This window comes from Pantherophis guttatus, chromosome 4, assembly GCF_059756535.1.
Source record: "Pantherophis guttatus breed Tessera chromosome 4, ASM5975653v1, whole genome shotgun sequence".
In the NCBI taxonomy this organism is placed as follows: domain Eukaryota; kingdom Metazoa; phylum Chordata; class Lepidosauria; order Squamata; family Colubridae; genus Pantherophis; species Pantherophis guttatus.
The window spans coordinates 149,556,037-149,565,952 of NC_142066.1; positions in this window are offsets into that span (position 1 = coordinate 149,556,037).

Sequence of the window (9,916 nt, forward strand, 5' to 3'; positions counted from 1 at the left end):
AAGTTACATAGTTAAAGATGGAGATATTGTTGCTGAAACCATATTAATTGGTGGTGTTTATTACTTAAAGCCAAAGCCTAAAACACAAACACAGGCAAATATGCAAACTCCAAAAAGGGAACGCACAGGCCCAGATAGAGATGCTCCAGAGAGAGATCCTGTTGCTATTCCAAAGGCTCCTAAAGCCAACAAAAATAGAATTGGTAAACAGGTTGCTCAGAGCAAGCCTGAGGTTCCGCATAAAAATGTTAATGTTGAGAATTCACTAACAGGTAAACCTTTGCATTCCAGGTGTATCCACAAATGGCATAGAAGATTGGGGCATGCCAGTTTCCGTGTTCTTAGGAAGATGCCGGAGTTCGCAAAAGGTTTGGATCTAAAGGGGTGTAAGGTGTTTTTGGATTGTGCTGTATGCAAGAAGGCCAAATCCAAAGCAGCAGCCATTCCCAAACGCGCTACACGCCTGTCAACACGCATTTTTGATTTGGTTCACATTGACATAGTTGGTCCATTCCCGCCATCATTTGGTGGTAGAAAATATTTTCTAACAATTGTTGATAATTACTCTAGATATGGATATGTGTATCCTATGAAAGAAAAATCAGAGACCTTTCAGATCTTTAAAGATTTTGCAACTCTTGTTTCTACCCAACACCAAGTTCACATCGCCAGAATCCAGAGTGATCGTGGTGCCGAGTTCATGTCTCAGCGTTTCCAGGACTGGATGCGTAAGAATGGAATTCTTCATCAGACTTCGCCCCCTGACACACCGGCTCACAACGGAGAGGTACTGCAAACCATGATGCGTTGTCTCCTAGAAGACGCCAACCTTGATATGATATACTGGGGGGAAGCTATCAAGTATGCAAATTACATTGTCAACCGTACTTGGAGCAGTGTAACAAATCAGACTCCTTTCTTCATGTTGTATGGCTACAAGCCTGATCTTAAAAACATTCATATTTTTGGTTCACACGCTATGGTGAACATTCCCTTAGCTCAAAGAAGAAAAGGAAGTCCAGCAGCAAAAAGACTGAGATTTATGGGTATTGATGATAACTCAAAATGGAGCAGATTTATTGACTCTAAACATGCAATTGTGATTTCCCAATCTGCTAATTTTGAAGAAGATATTGACTGGTCCAGGATTCATTCCAATGATCCTGGAGTTTATTTTCCCAGAGATGATACTGCTGATGCTACGCAGATTGATGATCAAGATTCCACTGGTTCTTCTCAACCCGATGTTCCGTCTTCGCAAGCCGCGGATGCTGACGCTAGCGACGAAAGTGAGGACGAGGACGAAGAAGAAGACTGGACAGTTGTTCCGAGACATTCCAAGAGGGCCACAAAAGGAATCCCTCCACAACGATATTCTTGGCAACTGACAAAAGCACCTTTGCCTTTGATTTGCAATGTCACACTTCCACCTGATAATTTCACACAAATCAAGCAGCTCCCTGATTCAGAGCAAGACAAATGGTATGATGCAATGCAGGTTGAAATGGACAGTCTAAAGAAACTTAAAGTATTTACACCTGCAAAACCTCCAGCAAACAAAAAGGTCATTGGCACTTGATGGGTCTACAGAATCAAAAAGAAACCAAATGGTGAGTCATTGTACAAGGCCAGACTCGTAGCTCAGGGTTTCGCTCAACGTTATCCTGAGGACTACACAAATACTTACTCACCGACAGTTAGAACTGAGAGTGTAAAAATTGCTTTAGCAACTGCAACTATCCTTGGTTTAGAAGTTTTCCAGTTTGATGTTGACACAGCTTATCTACATGCAGACCTAGATGAAGAGATCTACGTCAGAAGTCCTCCAGGATTCCGACAGCAAGAAGGGGATACCTGGTTCCTAAACAAAAGTCTCTATGGTCTGAAACAATCTGGTTTAATGTGGTATTTATGTCTTACTGACAAACTAAATTCAATGGGCTTTATTAAGTCCGAAACTGATGAGTGCGTGTTCACAAAAAGATCTAACAATGCATATGAGATAGTTCTTGTTTATGTTGATGATATTGTTTATATTGGTCCAAATAAGCAAATGAGTGAAATTTTTGCCAAAGCTTTGCAGAGATACTTCACATTGAAATCATTAGGTCACATTAGCACTTATTTAGGTGTTCAGATTGAAAAGACACAGAAGGGGTTTAGTCTTTCACAAGAAGATAAAATTGAACAAGTTTTGCATCATTGCAACATGAAAGATGCTAACACAACAAAGACACCCATGCAAACAGATTTTCACAACTTGACACAAGAAGAAAGTCCTGAGTTCGAGGATCAAACACTTTATCGTTCAGTCATAGGGTCACTGTTATACATTAGTAGTTGGACCAGACCCGACATTGCACTTAGTGTTAATCTCTTATCTCGACACGTAGGTAAGGCAAAACAGTTTCATTGGACATGTATTAAGAAATTACTGAGATACCTAAAATACACCAAACATTTGAAGTTATTGTTAGAACCAACACATACTGATTATGCAGAATTATGTTGTTATGCAGATTCTGATTGGGCAAGTGATAAGAAATCACGTAAAAGTACTTCAGGTTATATGATGTTCTTAAATGGATGTCCTGTTTATTGGCAAGTACGTAAACAGAATTTTGTTTCTTGTTCATCTACTGAAGCTGAATATGCTTGTGTTTCAGATGCATGTAATTCTCTAACTTGGTTTGATGCTTTAGTCACAGATATCTGGACACACCCGATCCAACCGATCACCGTGATGGAAGACAATGAATCGGTGGTTTATATTTCTGAATCTCATTTCACAGGTTCTAGGTCCAGACACATTGACATCCGTTATCAAAACATAAAACATTTAGTGAAAAAAAGGTTTTGTCAAAATGCAATATGTATCTACACATGATCAAATTGCTGATATGCTCAACAAACCACTTCCAGCAGCTCAACACGAGTATCTGCGTAAGAAGATGTGCCTTATTTGATGATGAACTGATATTCGCTCAACTGGCAAAGAAGGGGAATGTCACTGCGTTATTTTATTTCCCAGCTGAGCTTCATTATTTCTGGACTGTCAGATTCTCCGTAGCTTTGCCAACTTCTTATCAGTAAGCTACTACGCATGTCCATCCACCCACATTCCTTCTCACCCTCTTTCCTTTGTTCTCTTGCCAGAGGTCCGGCTCAGATAGCCGGCAAGAATTACTTTCAAAATGTAACAATTAACTTTTCTTAGTTAGTGAGGTGTTTTATTTTCTTTATAACAAATAAATGAGTTTTATTAGAAACCTTCCTTCACGTTTCTTTTCAGAATATTGCAACTTGGAATAAGCCTCGATTCATCTCCTCCTCTAAACCAGGGTCATTAGTCCCAGAGCCAAACATGGGATTAATAAATGCCCTGACACTCTGTGTATTAACAATTCAATTGTGGTGGTGGTTAGTAGTATCAAGTTTTTGGGTGTGCAGCTTACAAGTAGTTTATCTTGGTCACTCAATAGTGAGACAGTGGTTACTATCCATTAACATAAATGGATTGAATTCATCAATGAAAAGGGGAAAAAACTTCCACAAAACTACAAAAATTAAAACTTGACTTAATCTGTCTCCAAGAAGTTCATATTCAAAAACAACATAGTAGGCTTTTAGAATACCCCAAAATGGGGAAACTATACTTTTCATTAGCACAACAAAAGAAAAGAGGTGTGGTCTTATATGTAAAGGAAACAATAAACACAAGCAAATATACACAAATGAAGAAGGGAGAATTTTGATAGCAGAGGTAATAATAAACCAAAAACAAGTACTTTTGATAGCAATATAAGCACCAAAATATAACAAGAAGAATTTTATAAACAATTCCACATGAAAATAACTGAAATGGATTATGAAAATATTTGTGTGTTAGGAGACTTCAATGCAATTGTGGATGCAAAACTGGACTATAGAAGTAGGGAAGTAGGTAAAAAGGCATGGAAAACATTCCCTGGGACCTTCTTTAAAATGATGGAAGAACTATCACTTCAAGATACATGGAGAGAAATGAACTTAGAGAAAAACCAATATACTTTCTACTCAGATAAATATCAATCATAGTCGAGAATAGATATGATATGGATGACACCGGAATTAAGAACAAATGTACAGGAGATAGAAATTGAAACAAATGTAGGGGCAGATCACAACCCAATGAAAATAAAATGGAAAGGTCAAAGGAAAAAAAATGAGATGGATGTTGAATCAAACCATATTAAATGATAAAGAGTTTATACAAATAATGGAGAAAGAAATAGACTTCTTTTTCAAGGAAAATAAAAAAGATGAGACTTCACTACAAAATGTATGGGATACAGCAAAAGCATATCAGGTGATTAGTGATCACCTATACAGCAAAAAAGAATAAGGAAAAGAGGCAAACCCAAAAGAGATTAGCAGAAGAACACAAAAGACTGGAAACAGAGTTACAGAAAGCAAAAAAGAAATTAAAAAACAAAACAAATGGGACTGATAAAACATAAATTCAATGTAATGGAAACAGAAGAACTAGCACAAAAGATTAAAAGAACAAAACAAAATTACTTTGAAAATGCCAACAAACCAGGAAGATGGTTAGCATATAAATTGAAAAAGGAGAAAGAGAAGAAATTGATACACAGCTTGCTAGATGAAAAGGGAATCCTTCACTATCAAAATGAAACTAAAAAGAAAATAATCCTGAATTACTACAAAAAACTATATAATCAAGAGAAGGTGTCAGAAGAAAAAATAAAACAATATTTGAAGAAAGCTGAATTATCCAAATTACCTGAAACACTGAAGGTTATGTTAAATGAAAAGATAACAATGATGGAACTAACAGAGGCGATCAAGAGACAAAAATAATAATAAAACACCAGGACCAGATCAGGGGTGGGTTCTAACCGGCTTTACTACCGGTTCTCTTTGTGCGCGCGCTTCAAGCGTGATCGCCTCTTCGGTCGCACACTTTGTGCGCGATCGCTGTGCGCATGCTCGGTTTGCTCGCCTGCGTGCCAAACTTGCGCTTTGCGCAAGTGCGTTGCAAATCTGCCCAGCTGAGGTGCGGCAATCCGCTCCGCCGCACCTCTCAGCTGGGCGAAAAAAGAAGAAATTTAAGGTCAGCATAACGCTGGGGCAGGCGGGAGGACCCAGCTCCCAAAGACAGAGAATCGGTTCAGTGACGTCATATTGTCACCGCTACTGGCTCTCGCGAACCGGGCCGAACCGGGAGGAACCCACCACTGGACCAGATGGACTACTGGAACAGCTTTATAAATGTTTACAAGATATTTTGGGTTTGCCAATGTTGGAAGGTTATAATGAAGTACTGTTAGAGGCCAAAATTCCAAACACGTGGATGGAAGGATATATAAGCCTAATACCGAAAGAAGAATCAGATTTAATGCAAATAAAAAATTATAGGCCAATATCACTATTAAATGCAGACTGCAAAATATATGCCTCAATAATTGCAGAAAGGTCTTTTTAAAGATTCCTGAATGAATTTATACACTCAGACCAGAATGGATTTTTACCTAAAAGGCAAATTAGGAATAATATGAGAATCATTTTCAACACGTTGGAATATTATGAAATGCATCCAGAAAAACAAATGGCATTGATATTCTTAGATGCACAAAAAGCATCTGATAATGTAAATTGGCAATTTATGTTATTACAATTAAAATATATGGACTTTGAGGAGAAATTTGTTAACATGATTGAGGCAATATATTCCAAGCAAAACTGCAAAAAGTAATGGTTAATGGGGGTGTGACTGAGAACTTTAACATAAGAAAAGGCACTAGAAAAGGATGTCCATTGTCTCCTCTATTATTTATATTAAAATTGGAAGTACTTAATAGAAACATTAGACAAGACTCAGAAATAAAAGGAATGGAAATAAAAACAGAAGAATATAAGTTACAGGCATTTGCAGATGACCTGGTATTTATCTTAGAAGAACCACAAGCATCTGGACTCAAGTTAATAAAAATAATAGCAGTATATGGTGAAGTTGCGAGACTGAATAAAGAGAAAACTAAAATACTAGTTAAAAACATCACAGAGAAACAAAAAAAAAGTTAGCGGAAAAGATAAAATATTAAAATAGTTAAGAAAATTAAAGACTTAGGAGTTAAGCTAACAGCAAGATGTGCAACTATAAAAGAAGATAATTATATGAAACTATTACAATAAATTAAATTAGATTTGGAGAAATGGAAAAACCTGCAGCTATCATTGATAGGAAGAATAGCTACAATATAAATGAACATTTTGCGGAGACTGTTATTCCAAACAATTCCGATAGAATTAGAAAAAAAAATTTTTTTTGAAGAACTAAACAAAATGATACTGAAGTATATTTGGCAAGGGAAAAAAGCAAGAATAAGATTGAAACTGCTACAAGATACTAAACTGAAAAGGGGCCTTAGCTTGCCAGACTGGAAGCTATATTATCAGGCCTCTGCACTTTTCTGGGTGAAAGAATGGGTAAACTTGAGGCATAATAAAAGACTATTAACTTTGGAAGGACATGATCTCCAACTGGGGTGACATGCCTTCTTATGTTATGGGAAAAATAAAATACATGGATATTTTCAAAGGCACCTTGTTAGAAATGCACTACTGTTAGTATGGGGCAGGGGTGGGTTCTAAATTATTTTACTACCGGTTCTGTGGGCGTGGCTTATTTTGTGGGTGTGGCTTGGAGGTCATGTGACTAGGTGGGCGTGGTTAGCTGGTCAGAATCATTTCTGGAAGGTCCTCGCACTTACGACCAGTCCTCGCACTTACGACCCAATTCATTTGTTTGCTTTTAACACTAATCAGCTGTAGGACGGCCCTTTGAAGCCCTGTGGCAAGAGTTTAAACAGTTTTTTTCCCTCTAGTCATCAGCTGGGACTCAGGAGGCAGCAATAGATTGGGGTGGGACCAAATAAAAGGTAAGAATAACATGGGTGGGTAGGGGGGGGGAGGGCGGGGGGGGAGAACCGGTTCGGTGACATCATATTGTCACCGCTACCGGCTCGGCCGAACCGGACCGAACTGGGAGGAACCCACCACTGGTATGGGGGGGAAATTAAAGAAAGACACTATATAAAAATACCAGTCTGGCTCTCCATGATGGAGGCACTGATTCATCCGAATGTGATTAAAATGGAAGAAATTGTAAGGTATAAGGACATTTTGAATGATAAAGGAGAACTTAAATCCAAACAAGAACTGATTAATCAAGGGATCAATCCAGCATAGTGGCCATATGTGCAAATAGAATCAAGACATGAGAAAGATGCAAGAATGTACGGTTTCTATAAAGAACAAGCAGAACTAGACCAGATATTACTAGGGACAGATGAAAAATTAATTTTAAAAAAATTATAGCTACTTGCTGAGTATTAAAATGGAAGAAGAGCAAGTGAAAGAAACAATGATAAGATGGGCTAAAAACTTTGGTCACTCAATAGAACTAGACAAATGGCAGAAATTGTGGGATAGAAACTGTAAATTAACAATGTCAACGGCCCATAAGAAAAATCTACTGTATAAAAAATGTTTTATAGATGGCATTTACCACCAGAGAGGCTAGCAAAGATGTTTGAAGACTTATCAGATAAATGTTGGAAGTATAATCAGATACCAGGTTCACATTATCATATGTGGTGGACATGCCCAAACATTAGAATGTGCTGAGATGGATAGATTGACACTTAAGATAAAAGAAAAGGAAGAAACAGAATACTGTTTAACATGGGATATATTTTATCAATGGTTAACTAAAGAGGTTAGAATTTAAAAAGAATTCAAAGAGATAACAAAAAATTGTATTGAAAATATTGTAAGATGGACAAACTAATTGTTTTATTATTTTATGATTAATATTGATATGTTTATTAAGATTACAAGTATGATTATGGTTATTGTTGTACCTTTACTCAAAATTATGCCCAGACAACATGCTGTTCAGATAGACATGGAATTTTTTATGTTTTTAAAGAAAAAATGTACCAATAAAACATATATTAACAAAAAAATAATACAGAGACACTGTTGAAGTGGGCACAGCAGCACTTGCATTTTCTGTGTCGTATAAGAAAAGCACATTTTCCCTCCGCTGTCATTACCACTTTCTATAGAGAGACAACTGAAAGCATCTTCTTGTATTGTATGGCTGGGAGTTATTAGGAAGGCAGTGCAGATAGTGGTGAGGATGGCAGAAAAGATTATTGGAAGTTCACTTCCTTCTGTCCAGGACATGGCAAATAAACGTGCTTGACCAGGGTCCACAATATTGTCTGTGATGCTACACATCCTTTCCATAACTTGTTTTCCTTCCTTCCTTCTGGGTGGGGGCTTGCGATACCTGAAGCAGAACTAGATTCTGTGCTAGCTTTGTACCATATAGTATCAATCTTGTTAACTCTCAACTTTTTTCCACTATGTATTGTAAATCGTCTGATTAATATATGTGTGTATATGTATTGTATGTGTGTGTATATATGTGTGTGTATATATCTTTGTGTGTATGTGCGTATGTATGTGTGTGTGTGTATATATATATATATATATTTAATAATTCTTATTAAATACTTTGTTCGTTACATACAGTAGTTTTGTGTTCCCTTTAGTTGTTTGAGCAATGTATAAACTACTGTATGTAACGAACGAAGTATTTAATAAGGCTGTTTCATTCATTCAGATCTCGGATGTCTTCTGCTTGTGTTCCCTTTATTTTTTTTAGCTATATATATATATATATATACATACTGCATTTGTGTATACACATGTATCTCTGTCTCTCTCTCTCTCTCTCTCTGTGTGTGTGTGTGTGTATTTCTCTTTAGCCATGTTCTACCTACATAAACCAAGATATTATGCAGCCCTAGTTCAGTGAAATCACAATTCACTAGTTTCTGGGCTTTTTTTCTTCTGGCAGCCAGCAGATCCTTTAGCAGCAATCCCAGCTGACTTGCCTGATCATCAGAGGCTTTTAAAAGCATTTTTTCTGCAACCTCTTAAGGTTGTAGAAAAAATGCTTTTAAAAGTCAAAAAAAAAAAAAAAATTGGCCACGCCTGCCGTCACTCCCACCATCAAGCCACGCCCACAGAACCGATAGTAACAAATTTTACATTTCACCACTGAGGCAAATGATTTAGAAGTGATTACTAGATCCTCTTGCCATCTGTTAATATATTGGAATTCATCTGGTGCTTTACTTTTAATTTAGTTTTGCTTTTTGTACCTCTCAGCTTCCAACGCTATGAAGGCTTCTAAATATTAGCAATATTACCGTATTTTTCAGAATATAAAACACACTTTTCCCCCCACTAAAAGAGGGTGAAAATTTGGGTGTTTTCTACACCAAATGTAGCCCCACCTACCCGTTGGCCCCCAACCATTGGCCTCTGCCTCCCAGCAATTTATCACCTTGCAGCAAGCAGCAAACTGCAAACAGCCCGTTTCAGCTTCAGCGCAGCCTGATTAGCACAAGCAGTTGATTGTCAGTTGAGATCGGCCTCCCGACCCTCAGCTGTTTCAGGCTTCATTCCATTTGCCTATTGCCGTGTGGGCCACCTGTTTACTTCAAGGAGGTAAATTGCTGGGAGGGATTTTTTTTCTTGTGCTAATCAGGCTAATCAGGCTGTGCTGAAAATGAAAATGAAATTAAAGCAGGCTGTTTGCTGCAACGAGGCAAATTGCTGGGAGGCAATTGCTGAGACGCAGATTTTTTTTCTTGTTTTCCTCCCCAAAAAATTTAGGTGTGTCTTATAGTCCAGAGCATCTGATACTCCGAAAAATAGGGTCTTTTCTTTTCTTAGATCAGTTCTGACTTCATCAATCAAGTGAATTTTGATCCTTCTAGCTGACAGTGTATTCTCAGAACAAGCAGCAATTTTATCATAAAAACCTGGGAAT